The following is a 14,860-nucleotide window of genomic DNA, read 5'->3' as shown; positions in this document are numbered from 1 at the left end:
GGGCCACATAGATCTAAGGTTTCCTATAGCCCCCACATATTCGTGGTGACCGTTTTTACGTATTAGGTTCAGTTTTCAACCGATTTTGCTGCAAATTGGTACACTGAAAGAAAAGGCTTCATAATATAAACGAAATCTTACGTTCCATCAATGAAATTTGTCATTGATTTTGAGCCAACGTAGAGCTTCATTGAATAAACGAAAAAAGTTTAATTGAGTTTCATTGAAGTAAAATTAACGAATTTGTTCATTATTGCAATGAAACTTCTTCATTGATACAATGAAATCTATTCATTAATGCAATGAAACTTCTTCATTGATGCAATATAATATCTTCATTAATGAAATAAAACTTTTTCATTGATGCAATGAAACCTCTTCATTAGTACAATGAAACCTCTTCATTAATGCAATGAAACTTCTTCATTATAGCAATGAAATTCTTTCATTAATACAATGAAATACTTTCATTAATGCAATGAAATATTTTCATTAGTGTAATGAAATACTTTTATTAATGTAAAGAAATACTTTCATTAATGCAATGAAGCCTCATTGATGTAACGTAAGATTTCATTTATTTTATGAAGTCATTTCATAGTCACGTAATGCATAAAAATTAAGTCAGCGCTAAATATGTTTAATTCATTTTATTGCAATTAGTTTTGACCATGGATACAATACGTCATTTTTGATTCCTTAGGTATTAACTAAATACATTAATGATACCATTGGTCGTTGTCATCTGTAAGTAAAATTGAAAGAATAAACAATTTGTTACTAAATAACTGGTTTTCTACACAATAACTTACCTTCATATTTTGCCGCTAAGTCATTCCCTGTGTACTTCCATGATGTTGGGATACAGCATACAAAATTCACATAAGACAACTGTACATATAAAAACTACATGAAAGAGTTTTAGTTTAATATTTGTATTTTCTTTTCACATTAAACACTTCATACCTACTTTCAACGAAGTTTATGATCCTATTTGGCGTTTTCACCACTGTTTTCACCACTGTTTTCACTGTTAGTAATTTATTTGTCGCTGGACACCAAACTCTTGTCATTTTCTCCGTCATTCCATTCTTCTTTAGATTTTCTATTGCTTGCATCTATTACAAAGAGAAAACCAAATAAATGTAAATTCACTTATATAAACAAATGAATACATAAAGAAATAGTTTGTCCAATATTTACATACTTACTTTTCTAAGTTAAAAACACGAATCGTAAAATTTTTATTCACCCGCACATGGCGGCGTTATAATGTCAACTAAAACAATGATGTTGACAATTTGCTGATCAACTTTTTGGCAGACAGGGTTGTTTTGCCTAATCTTGTTTTCTGCTTGTTAAACGCACACACGCACATGCACACCGCACAGCTGGAATTTACTTCATAACAACAATGAAATACATATCAAGGAACGACAGAGAATAACATACCGAGAGAATAAGCCTTGATACCCAAGTAGAAAAAATGAGACAAACATTTTGATGAGAATGAATCGCTAGTAAAGCAAGTAAGGAATTTTTGTACAGTTACGCTTTTAGAGACGCTTCTGCTAATATTCGTACATACACATGTATGTTTGATGTAAGTGATTCTATATATACATATGTATGTACTTTGCAGATTTATAAATGTGTACTGTTTATGATTGTGGAAAATTTAAAACATTTGTTTAATAAAGAAAAATAATTAGAAGAAAATAGATAATATAAGGGTCATAATATAGATAAGATTTCAGACCCTTTTTTCATTCCGCAAACTAGTATTGGGAACTTCAGAAATGTTTCAATTATTTAATGAAACTCTTGCATTTATTTAATGAAAATGTTTCATCTATTCAATGAAATTGTTTCATTTATTCAATGAAATTATTTCATTCGTTTAATGAAACTATTTCATTTATTTAATGAAACTATTTCATTTATTTAATGAAACTATATCATTAATTTTTGGAGCCAACTAAAAACATCAAATATATCCAATTTTCCACAATTTTCTTAAAAGATGTTTGAATACTAGTTTTTTTTAAGCACATCCTATTTAGCATAGTTTCAATACTCAGATATGTTTTAAAATTTAAAGAAATTAGAAGTTTCATTACATCAATGAAATACGTTTCATTTATTTAATCAAACCAAAAATCATTAAATTTTAGTTAACGGAAGGTTTCATAGCATAAACTAAACATTTCATTGCATTAATGTTACATTTCATAGCATCAATGAAAAATAATCAATGAAACCCGTTCATTGATACAACGAAGCATTTTTCTTTCAGTGTATATTGGGGTTTCAGTAGATGGAGAACATATGTACATAATATTGTCAATATCTGTTCGCGTATAGGTATAGCCCCCATTGAGCGGTACCGGCCAATATAACATTTTGCATTTTGGTATTTTATGTTCTCCGTAGGTAGAAAACCGTTGTGCGAAATATTAGCAACGTATTTTCTTGTTTTGCTATAGTCCCAATGTGAGGGGGCACCCCATTTGGGATATTTAAATGGTGTTAGGTAATTATTGCCAACCGAGTTTGGTTTACTTTAGAATTTGTTTTCATTGAATAGAAAGTATTCTAAAAAACAATTCAGAGCATAGATCCTTGCTTTGGCCCCTCCCCCAAGCATCAACATACGTTAGTAAATGAAAACAATTTTTGAGATTTTTTATTTTTAGTATTGTGTTATTGATATAACATAAATTTTACAAATTGAACGTTTCGAATATGGATATGTTTATCTTATTACACGGCAAATGAGTATATTACCTAAAAGTATCTGGCGCAACTATGCTTTGTTTTAGGTACTTAACGATGTCCTGATAAAACTGCTAAATTTTGACCATTTTTTCTATAAAATGTGAATGAAATTCGCAAGAATAGTCATAAAACTATTAAAAGCAACACTTCTTAGTACTGGTGAACCCATTTTGGGATAAACGAAACCAACATTGACGACTAATGCCGGTTATTCTATAAAATTTTCAAAAATATAGATATATGAATATTCCAATGACTTTATGAAAAAGTCGCATATCTCGCAAACCTGCGCGAACCTGCAGCTAATTTTTGGTTTGTCTATAGAAAAATACCCTACATCTCAAAAAATGTGCGATTTATTCTGCAATTCACCACAATACATTAAAAACCTCCGAAAATTATAAAAAATAATTTAGTAGACTTTTAAAAAATCACATTTTTGGGAAACGAATAGCAACAGACTAAATTAGATATTACAAATCTATAAACGCCAAATAATCAAAAAATTTTCGAGAATTATAACAGCAACAAAAACTATAGTCAACTAACTTACCATTTGTTTGTATCACTATATTACTTAAGCACAGCTAGAAGCAATTTTTTAAGAAAATAAATATTGTAAAACAAAAGTGCATCTTTTAAGTGCATTACTAGTTGTTTCGCGGAGTAAATCGCAAAACTGAATATGAGGCATTAGTAGTGGGATACTTAGCAATATAATTCAACAAGAATCTCATTAGTTTTGTGTACTTTAATTTTTGAGCAAAGTTCCACTAAAGTTCCCATATTTCGCACTGTGCGGCGGCTAGTTATTGACGCACCACTACAGAACAAACCTACTTTAATGATATTCACTGTTGTAACATTTTGTTGTTAATAGTAGAACAGTGTAAACGATGTGTACAAAGTATGTTGATTCAACACTAGACCGAATTGTTATATGTCCCTATACCACTATCCCTGGACAATCGCTCTTCAATGATTGTGAAAATTTAATTATCGAATATCAGAGATGTAATGTATAATACTTATGACCAAAACCAAAAAGTTATCAAGCATGACAAAGACATTTTTGTAGCAGGAAAGGAAAATTTAGTTCACGCAAACTAAAATGTAATGAAACCCACTTATGTAGTACTACTACTTCCGTTGTTTAACCGCTACGTTATTGAATTTTTTAACAATTTCACACAAAAATTTTAGTCCATTTAACCCGCTAAGTATTATCTGATCTTCACGTTGGTTTGTACGCTTCTTCTTCATCATATACTCAAACTTTGTTTAAAATGTTGAGGGTTATTATTTTGACCTACAGAGCCGCTACAAAATTGGTTGACATTTTGTTTTTGGTCCATTTCATTCCCTGTACATTTCACGATCATCACCAAAAACTAATCATTTCTATTCTGGCCCGAACCCAACCTCCTTAAAAAATTCGTTAGTATAGGTCCATAATTGCGGCATTAAGCTCGTTTACAATTTTTAATGGACGGACACACATCGCTAAATCGCTTTATCTCGTCGAGATATGAATTTCGGCATACCAAATATGGGGTCTAGGACGAATATTTCGTGGTGTTACATAAACTTTTAGAGAGTAAATAAGTAGCATGGGATAAAAATGTGATTCTCTACACAGAACCCATAATATATTAGGTAGTAGTCCCGTTTTCTAGCAAACACTTCATTGCAATTTACATCAGAGGAAAGGTCAGTAGTTTTTTTCCATATGTAGGCTACTTTGCGAAATATATGTATACCTATGTCCTCAAGGAATTAAAATATCGACCAAAAATAAAATTTTTATATTTTTCATACAAAAGTATGGTCCATTTCATCCGCTAAAAAATATCAGATCATCATTCAAAATTGTAGGCATCTTTTTCGACCTATACTCTTACCCGGTGCAAAATTTCGTGACTATTGATGTATAATTGCGACTTCTAGCGAGTTTATTATTACACTACAAACACATAACGGAATATATTAGGCTGTCACTCTGTTATCTGATCATGCACACCAACATAATTGGCATCAATTGAAAGGTCAAGCGTTCCACTTTCAAGTATATCTCATTTGTCCGGAATGTCACTTCCAGGAATTAAGATATAAGCTGTATATAAAAAAATGTTCACAATTTTCACACAAAAGTTTTGGTCCATTTAACCCTCTAAATATTATCCGATCGCCATCTCAAATTGCAAGCTTCTCCTTTGTGATATACTCTTACCTTATTTAAAATTACGCGTTGATCGGACTATTATTGAGACCTACAGAACCGCTAGAAAATTGGATAAATATTATGTTTTTGGTCCATTTCACCCGCTAAATATTTCACGATCATCACCAGTAAGAATAGGGATCTATTCTGATCTGAATCCGACCTCCATACAAAATTTCGTGACGATCGGTCCATAATTGCGGCCTGGAGCGTGTTTACAATTTATAATGGACAGCCGGACGGACTGACGGACGGGCACACATCTCAAAATCGCTTTATCTCGTCGAGATATGAAGATTGGTATACCACATTGGGGGTCTCCGACGAATATTTCGCGGTGTTACATGAATTTTTACCAAAACAAACTTATAATACCCTTTTCCACATTGTGGTATAGGGTATAAAAATACAACCAAAAGTTGGGAACATTTTTACTGTAACTCACGAGAATAAAACTGACTCAGTTGCGATTGAATTTAATGAAGAAATTTCATAATTTGTGTTAATGTAATAAAGATTGTAATATTTTTGTTTTACACAAATAATAAATTCTTTCTATTTATTCTGGGATATTTTGCGATGACTTGCATTTTTTTTATTATTTTCTCGTTTAGGGTTAAGCTTGATGATCGGAAATTATTTGCAAGTGAAAAAGGAAGCCAAGGACTCGGACCCACATAGTCACCAAATTACGTTACCTGGTTTCATTGGTGGTAAAGCAAATCTTCGGACGTATCGACTATGTAATGGCTTCTCTGTCCTAGAACTTATCGTTTTTCAAATGCAAATGTGTTTTGTACATTTACGCGGATACTTGGCCACAGAAATGTATTTTCTTCACACCAAACGATTTTTTTGCGCTGCCTTTGAAGTTATTAGTTTTAGCTTTGAACGCTAACACGCCGTGACAACATTTTTTTGATATGTTTTCAAGGACGTGGGTTCAAATCCCAGCAGGGATCAGCCTGTTTTTTATCTTTTGAAATTTTGCCTGTAAGGCCGAAGATCATTTTTAATGATTTTTTTATTAATTTTCTCGTTTAGAGTTAAGCTTGATGATCGGAAATTATTTGCAAGTGAAAAAGGAAAGCCAAGGACTCGAACCCACATAGTCACCAAATTACGTTACCTGGTTTCATTGGTGGTAAAGCAAATCATCGGACGTATCGACTATGTAATGGCTTCTCTGTCCTAGAACTTTTCGTTTTTCAAATGCAAATGTTGTCACGGCGTGTTAGCGTTCAAAGCCAAAACTCATAACTTCAAAGGCAGCGCAAAAAAAGCGTTTGCCGTGAAGAAAATACATTTCTGTGGCCAAGTATCCGCGTAAATGTACAAAACACATTTGCATTTGAAAAACGATAAGTTCTAGGACAGAGAAGCCATTACATAGTCGATACGTAAGAAGATTTGCTTTACCACCAATGAAACCAGGTAACGTAATTTGGTGACTATGTGGGTTCGAGTCCTTGGCTTTCCTTTTTCACTTGCAAATAATTTCCGATCATCAAGCTTAACTCTAAACGAGAAAATTAATAAAAAATCATAAAAAATGACCTTCGCCCTTACAGGCAAAATTTCAAAAAATAAATTAATTTTAATGATCGACATTATGGGATCCCTCCTAAAGCACTTAATTTCAAAGAATTTCAATCATTCTTTATAGAATATGTTAACTCGGATGCATCGATTGTAAAACACTTTTGGTTTTTACCATATATGGTTTTCCTTGGGGATTTATAGCATACCTGCAAAGAATTGTCGGTGCAGGAACACGCTTCGATAAAGGTGCTATAGAAAGGTAACCACTGATTTTCCATTTTACATCTATGCAACTCGTAGTGGAGGGTATAAAAAGTTCGTCCGTTCTATAAAGTATGAAGTTGAAGGGTCAGTACTATTTCACGCTAATGTGTGCAATCTGTCCATATTTCGGTATAGCTTCCATGAAACATACAACGGACTTTAAGTAATTTTTAGATTTTATATGTATTCATGAGATGTCCACCACCCCGTGTAGTACATGATTAATTAACTTTTTCGTTCTTTTATCTTGGTTTTATTTAATTATTATTTTTTTTAATAACATGTTTATTCAATTGTGTCACATGCCTTACATATTTTTTATATTCATTTTCATAATTTCATATTTTTTCTGGTTAAAAACATGTTAAATTAACGATTTGAATACAAATAACAAATGAATGAATGTATGCCCTAAATTCTGGACATCAATGGGGTTTCTGTGTAGGGAGGAAAGTCAGAATTTCTATGCATGTTGTGGCACATCTGAAACAGATGCGCGTAAAAAAACCAAAAACATTTGTTTCCATAAAGAGGGTCTTATTTTCTGGGTTACTGTCTCCGTAAAGTGTTACAAGGTTTTGTTGCTCCAATTCTGTTCTCCAAAATGCCACACTCAGTGCATGGAATAATAATGACGTTTTTTTCGTGTTGGCTTCATTTCATTTGAATGTGAGTTTTTTCTTATGGCGTACTTTCAACAGCAATGATGCTACATTTACACAATTATTCCAGATGTTATGCATTCCCTTCTCTCTTGGAGGAAGTAGTAGTTTTTGGAGTGCTGCTGCATAGTAAATTTTTCCCAACACTAGCTTTAAGTTGTTTATTTTTTATGTTCGAGTGTTTCTTTTATTATTATTGTTGCAGCATTTGTTTTTGTCAGTTATTTACATAACAGTTTGTTTTATTAAAATGGAACATATAAAAGAAAAAAAAAATTCTAACATGTATTTTTGATGCATTCACATCTTCTAAAAAGTGTAAAATGAGGAGTGGAGAACAGATTGGTGTTTTTCATCACATTATTACCACAAAAGTACCAAGGGGGTAGGTAGGAATGAAGTCAGAATCTACAGCTACAGTTAATTCGTAAATGAGGAGCTATAAAGCAAAGTTTGGGGGGGGGGGGGGGGTTTATTAGTATTACCTATATATATAAAAATGGTGTAAAAAATGTATAGTAATTCATAAAATGAGAACGGCTAGGCCGATTTCTGTAAAATTGTTTGTCAGTTATTCGTATTTTCGAGGAGAAGGTCTTTACGGAAGAAAATTTTGGAAAATCTCTCTGGAAAAGTCGGAAAATTGGAAAAATCGAAAATTGAGTTTTTGTATGAAATTTTATTCCTTAATAGCGAGACGAAGTTCGCCGGGTCCGCTAGTAAATTATAAAAAAATAATTTGAAAAATGTAATCAAAGGCTATGTTCTACAGGTCGGCCAACCATAATCAACCTAAAGTGTGATTAGAAAAATATTTACAATATATACAGCTCCAATTTGTTTGCAAAATCTAAATTTAGCCACGAGGTCATAACATTGAAAAGATATAAGCAAAGCAAAACGCACTGTGCAGGTCAATCCCACGGCAGCGGGTTGTTTCGTACCGGATTAACCCGAAACCACATAACACCCGTGTTCTGCCCAGCGGTTACCACCTCAGTGTTCACATGTTTGTATTTGTATAGTTTTTCTCTATTGAGAGCAGCACCTCTCAGAATGCCTGCTCCGCATTCTTTTAGTCCGTGCCGCGACGGAGAAAACCCCAGAACCAATTTATGTGTGCTCAGTTTGTTTGTCACAGTTCGCCAGACAACACCATCGTGTCACATGGTCTGACAAATGACGTCACCTGGCAACTTGTCGTTTCTCTTGGATCAGACCATTTCCGCATAAGCGACTCCATTAGCAGAACGCCCGATTTCATCACCTCTGAACTTTCATAAATTTTGGGAAAGCTAATTGACCGAGTTGCAAAGAGTTCACTAATCACTGCTTTAGAGATCTGTCCAACTTTTTCTGATGTTCGGCTAGCAGTAAGGACTTTCCGAGACATCACCACTGCTGCAGCCGCTCGCCATATACCTGTTGGTAAACTACCCGAAGTAAGACCAAACTTCCCAGCAGAGGCCACAGGTTTAGCAATGGGCGTGATAAGCTTCGTAGTACCAACCCCAGTGACAACGGAATCAGGGAGCTGCCACTGAAATAGCCATCCAGTTGCCGATCATCAGCATGGGTTTCGTAAGTAGCACAACACGACAACAGCGCTGCACGCAATCTGCACCATATTAATCTAGAACACAACCAGAGTAAGCAGTGTGATAGAAAAGTGAAGACTGCGCTCGACTAATAAAAAGCACTCCACGATGTTTGAGGACTTCGAGTAGACAACCCGCCAGCCGAGTTTCAAACCTTGGATAATCGGTTATATGTTTCGACGCCAGTCGTACGTGGAATTCAGGAACAAGAAGTCCAAGCCTCATAAGCAAAACGGGGAGTTCCCCAAAATGGGCGATATCTCCGGGGTGATTAACGTCTATCTCTTGTCTATTTCGCCCCCTCCATACGGCATTGAGATCGTAACGTAGGCGGACGATTGTACGATCATAGAGTCAGGTACCTTCCCTGATTTCATTTGTGAAGGGCTGAACTCTTTTTTGTCTGATCTTAACACGCGATGAATATGCAAATGCCCGTCACTAAATCTACGGCCACTCTGTTCACCACATGGACGGCAGAGATGAGAACAGTTTAAAGTCATGGTCAATGGTAGCAGCATTCCAACCGCAAAAATCTAGCATGTTCATGTCGTTTGCGCATGCCACAGTTATCTGCGAAAAGCTGAGATGTAAGAACAAGGCCCTCAAGTCCCTAGCCGACAGCACTTGGGGTGAAGATAAAGAAACCTTGCTGACCACATATAACGCGATAGTATGGTCCGTGAATATAAGTGCGATGCAATGGAAAAATATTTAGCGGACCATCTACATGAGGAGACAATTATTTTTCCGGTACAGAAACACAAATATGTGCTTTCGTTGTAGTACATGCTCGGGTGTTACCGTGATAGCCATCCTAATTACCATATGGTGGATAGGACTCGATGACACCGTGCAAAACATCTGTCTAGCATGCGGTACAGGCCCACATGACTCACTGCACTTTTTCAACTGTTCTGCCAAATCTTCTCAACTAAGTCCAGTCGATCTGTGGTTACATCCCACCGAAACAGTCACATTACTAGAACAGGAGATAGACCCACTGTTACAACAACAACAACGATGTTCCAAATTGGAAAAGTAAACCAACTAATAGGGAGGAATGGAAACCTTTTCTTAGTTCGGCTTATAAGACAATAATTGTTCTGTAGCGGACCAACTAAGTTAGTAAGTATAACATGATTCACAGCATCCGGATTGCCAAAATAATATCCTGAACAGATTAAGTCCAGAACTTATCTTGGTGTCCCTTTCATCTCACGGCCAACATTGCAACAAGAATTTGTATGGAACGAGAAGGACGACACAACGACACCTATGGATGGTGTACTGTTATAGGTGTCTACCCTCCAAACATTTGGAAGTTAAGTACATCTTCTCTCAGCAAATCTGTCTCTTAAAGGTGCCTGAAAAAGCGTTAAAAAGCGACTGTTGTCATCTTACAAAAACAATTTCATTGAACCATGCTCATTATCTCATTCTTACTTCTTTTAATCCGCGTGTAGAATGCCTTGCGCACCTTACTTTAGATCAAAAAGCGACTGTTTACAATTATGTATTTATTTTATACAACGTTGAACATATAAAGGCAATTAGTCTATTTGAATATTATATGGAACGGTGGTGCAATGGATAGCATGCTCGGTTGGCATTCTGCATACCCGGGTTCTAATACCGGGCCAGGCAACACCATTAAAATTAATGTTGGTAAAATCAGGGTTTCGGAGTCGAGTAATTTTGGTGGAGTCGGAGTCTGAGTCGAAAAAAATAACTCGACTCCGACTCCGGGCGAAATTTTTTCCACGTTATAGAAATGTAACATTAAATTTGGAACATGAACATTTTTTTAAAAATCATTATTTATTTGATTGCTTGAGTGGAGTATTCCCCCATTGGCTCAACTTCATTTATTACCCTCTATTACAGAGAGTAATGTTTTTCAAAACGAACTGACAGTGTTGCAAAATTTTACTGATCGCTACCAATATTATGATTTCATCCCGGCGAAGGGAATTATCAATTGGCTTCTCAGTTTTTGAAATGATGCCTTTTTAGGGAAAACCCGAACTCTTTAAGTGTCTAGTATTCCCATATGAATCACACTCACTTTTCGGCTTTTCCAAAGAAACACCAAAATCAAAATATTCTGCAACATGTCAGCACGTATCAACTAAGAATTCATCGAATTCTGTGAGTTGAAAAGAACATCACCACAGTTGCCTGTCACGTTGTTATTGGAATTTTGTTTTTAACCAATTTTCCTTTGCGCGTGCCTCCGCTGTTTTTTGTTTGTTTTGTTTATTGTTGAAGATTCAAAAACTGAGAAGCCAATTGATAATTCCCTTCGCCGGGATGAAATCATGATATTGGTAACGATCAGTAAAATTTTGCAACACTGTCAGTTCGTTTTAAAAAACATTACTCTCTGTAATAGAGGGTAATAAATGAAGTTGCAAACAAAGGTAAAGTTCTATGACAATCGAATTAAGATTGGAACTTTAACCTGTTTCGTCAGAAGTCTTACTGGTCTTCTCACAAAGGTCTATTGGTATTCTCATCTTTTTTATGAGAAGTCATCCTTGTCTTCTATTAAATACATTGTGGTCTCTATGGGAAATCTTACTAAATACCCTGTGACACAAAAGATCTGGGGGACGAAAAATTCCTTTTCGGAATGAAAGCCCCAATTGAGAACCCCAAAGGATCCCATTGCACAAATCTCTGAGTTATGACATAATGATCAATCATTGAGAAAATAGCTTTATATCTCTGTTTGGAGATATTGTTTCATCATTTTTAGATAACATTTTTTCAGTTAAATAGAATGCGGAACCTTTCAGTCGAATATGCTGTCCTACTAGCTCAGTTCCTTCCATGTCCTTTTTGTTCTTGAACTCAAAAAGTAAAATAAAATGAAATTTTCTACAAAAGTGTTCCACCGAAAATTATATGTAGGTTTCCCATATCCAAGAAATCGATATTGTCACGTTTTCATTGTCCTTTATCAGATTTACTCTTTACATTCTCAAAAAACCGTATGTTTATGTATTTCGGAAATTCGTTGTTGGTTAACGACAGATTCAACCCGCCATAACTCAGAAGTCTGACAAACGGCGAGACTTTCTTCTAGGATTCATTATATACTCAATGAGGGCTTTAGAAGTAGACATTCAAATAACCGGTTCATCAGTTCCAGAAAACATCAATCTGCCTACGTGCTGAATGGTCTACACAATATATTTCAAATATTTCAATAAAATTATCCACTTTAAGGGGTGATCCATACTTATATATAAAAAGTAGAAAGTATAAATAGCATAGAATATGTGGTCAAATTTTTAAGTCGATCGAAACAATATTGCCTTAGGATGAGCGTTGGATGGGAACAATTTATTTTATTTTGTATGCAGCATATAAACTGAGTTTTTCTCGAAATCGGCGACAAAAATATATGGCAATTGGTTAATTAATTTTCGAGCTAGAGTTGGCACAGTAAAATGCGTTAATAAAAACAGGGTTCCGTAGGCGGCCTCAAAACTTCGTAATATTTTTCTCTTTCAGATGAAGAAAACGATCTGCCAAAAAGTTACGTAGTTTTCTGGAAATAAAAATTATGAAAAATGGCTTTTATTGAGCTGGGGGTCACCTTTTAAGGTTAAGCACACTAAAATGTTGGCTTACATCCAGTTTGAAACTTGGTCATTAATTGCTTATAATTTTTATTGCATGTAGACCTTATGATTTGTATTGCCCCTTAATTTTCACATATTTTGAAAGCTTAAAGATTTTCTCACGCGGAAGAATTCCGTCTAGAATATACTCGTGCAAAAAAAGGAAAACCGACAAATACTTTCTATTTTTCAATGTAAGATTCGGCAGAAACAACATTGATATGTTCGAATGTATTCGGGCGAATGCCCTTTCCAATGAATACGTAAGGAAAGCCTATATAGGCCAAAATATAGGAAAAAGTTAAAAATTTGAGCACATTGAGCACATTAATTTTTAGTGGTATAGGAATTCACTCTAGGAGTCGACCCGGAGTCGGAGCCGGAGTCGTGAAAAAACTCGTCTGGAGTCGGAGTCGAGGTATTTTTGGCCCTGGGTAAAATTAATGTTGACGACAATTCCTGTGTAATTCAGCTAAGTACGTAAGTAGTAATCATAAAATATAAGTAAAAAGTGAATATATGAAAATTTTCAATTATAATAAAACAAAAAAAAAAAAAAAAAGAAATAGCATTTCTTTTTGGTCAATGCCCATTTTATCACTTTTATAACTTCCACTTGTGACGGAAGCGACAAGCTAGTTAGGGCCGCATAGTTTCTTTAGTCATTTTTACCTTTTTGGGTAAAAATGCGACTGTCACAGCAGACACCACAATCGCTTTTAAGTCACCTTTCCGTCAAGCAGGCGATAGAAAATGTTTGCAGGGTATTTATTTTACAGCTCTGCTGTCCTGAAAAAGCAAAATAAGTACAACAAAATCGATTTTATTCAAAATGCATTTGACTGTTAAATTTTGACTTACCAAATGAAAATGATTATAACACTAAATGTAAAATTGCAATCAGGGTTTGAAGTTTCTTGGTGGTTCGTAAACTCAAAAACAATTTTTTTGTCGATTATTGACAAACTTAAAATTAATAGTTTGTACCTCATTCTTAATTCTTAACTTGATACCAAATATCATAATGGGCCTAAATATCTTAGACTTAAACAACTCGGGCAACATCCATTTAATTAAGTTCACTTGGTGCACTCTCACACATTGTTCACAGGAATCCAATTAAAGTTATCATAGTAGTTAAAATTGTTTTATACAAAGCGTTAAAGACGATAAAATTTACGTAAAGGTTTATGCTCCACCGGATATTTTACAAATCTCCGCCGCAAAGTGCGAACAACAATAAATATTTGCACAATTAATCATTAAAAGCACTTCTTAAACACCATAGCATGACGTTACATGGAACTAATGTAAATTTATGATTCCTCTTAAGAATGCCAAGTAATCAACAGTAACAAGAACGTGACACTGATAACAACGTAACGTAAATAATGTGTCAGGAAACATTTGACCCTTATAATGATGGCGTGTTTTGTGGTCAGCCAGCCAGCAAGAAACAACAAAACGAAACACGTTAACATTGTTTCAATTTTCTAAACAATTTACAAAATGTTTTCGTTGCTGCTTGTTGGTGTTTTTCACTTTTGACCCGGCAAGTGGATGTGACAACAGCCGTTCTGCCGGAATAGCTCGTACACAACGAACGCATTGAGTATAATAGCTGGAGTGAAAACGAGAGTAACTCTGTAAAGAACATCTAATATAGCTTTCATAAGCAACAAAACAACGAATATGTACACGCAATTAGGTACGTGACCACAACACGTTGCAAAATTTATATGTACAAACTGTTGTATGGTTGACATGCACATGTACATGTACACATTTACACTGTTGTATAACATATGTATAATAGTCATATATATTGTACACCATCCTACGTAAAATCTTGTTTGTGAACTGGAACGTCCCAATAGTGAATTTTCATTAAATAGTTGCCAATTTCAGAATATCAGTCAAATGAATGAAGTCCCAGCTAAAATTCGGATCCATTAGTCATTATGTAACCCATTACAAAGTAATGTATCATGTTAAAACGACTTATTTCACTACTTATTAAGTAATGAGTACGATGGCAAAGAGCGTGTGTGTCCGACTGCAAATCCTAGGGTTGTGTGTTCAAAGTTCACCGTCGGCACGCGAGCTTTCTGTTGACAAAATAAAGAACATATGGTGGTGCACATGTTAGTGTTTAAACATACC

The 14,860-nt window shown here is 34.8% G+C and overlaps 1 protein-coding gene across 5 annotated transcripts in view; it reads right to left on the bottom strand.

Annotated features, from left to right (window-relative positions):
- LOC141400734 (acyl-CoA-binding protein-like) overlaps positions 1–14,331 on the bottom strand; it is a 64,078-nt gene extending 49,747 nt beyond the window's left edge. Inside the window, exons 1-6 of one of the 5 annotated variants that reach the window (XR_012412185.1) lie at positions 13,559–14,297; positions 13,370–13,486; positions 1,212–1,465; positions 967–1,118; positions 813–906; positions 636–745 (exon numbers count right to left, since the gene is read on the bottom strand). The gene's annotated coding sequence lies outside the window, so the exon portion shown is untranslated. Of the gene's footprint in view, positions 1–635; positions 746–812; positions 907–966; positions 1,119–1,211; positions 1,466–13,369; positions 13,487–13,558 lie in introns of those variants that run through there. The other 4 variants (XR_012412186.1, XR_012412187.1, XR_012412188.1 and 1 more) reach the window with 4 other exon arrangements.
- Between the last annotated feature and the right edge of the window lie 529 nt (positions 14,332–14,860).

This window comes from Musca autumnalis, unplaced genomic scaffold (genome assembly GCF_047663935.1).
Source record: "Musca autumnalis isolate F117 unplaced genomic scaffold, ASM4766393v1 scaffold_4, whole genome shotgun sequence".
Lineage (NCBI taxonomy): Eukaryota > Metazoa > Arthropoda > Insecta > Diptera > Muscidae > Musca > Musca autumnalis.
The sequence above is the reverse complement of the archived record's forward strand: the minus strand, read 5'-3'. Positions and strand labels throughout refer to the sequence as shown.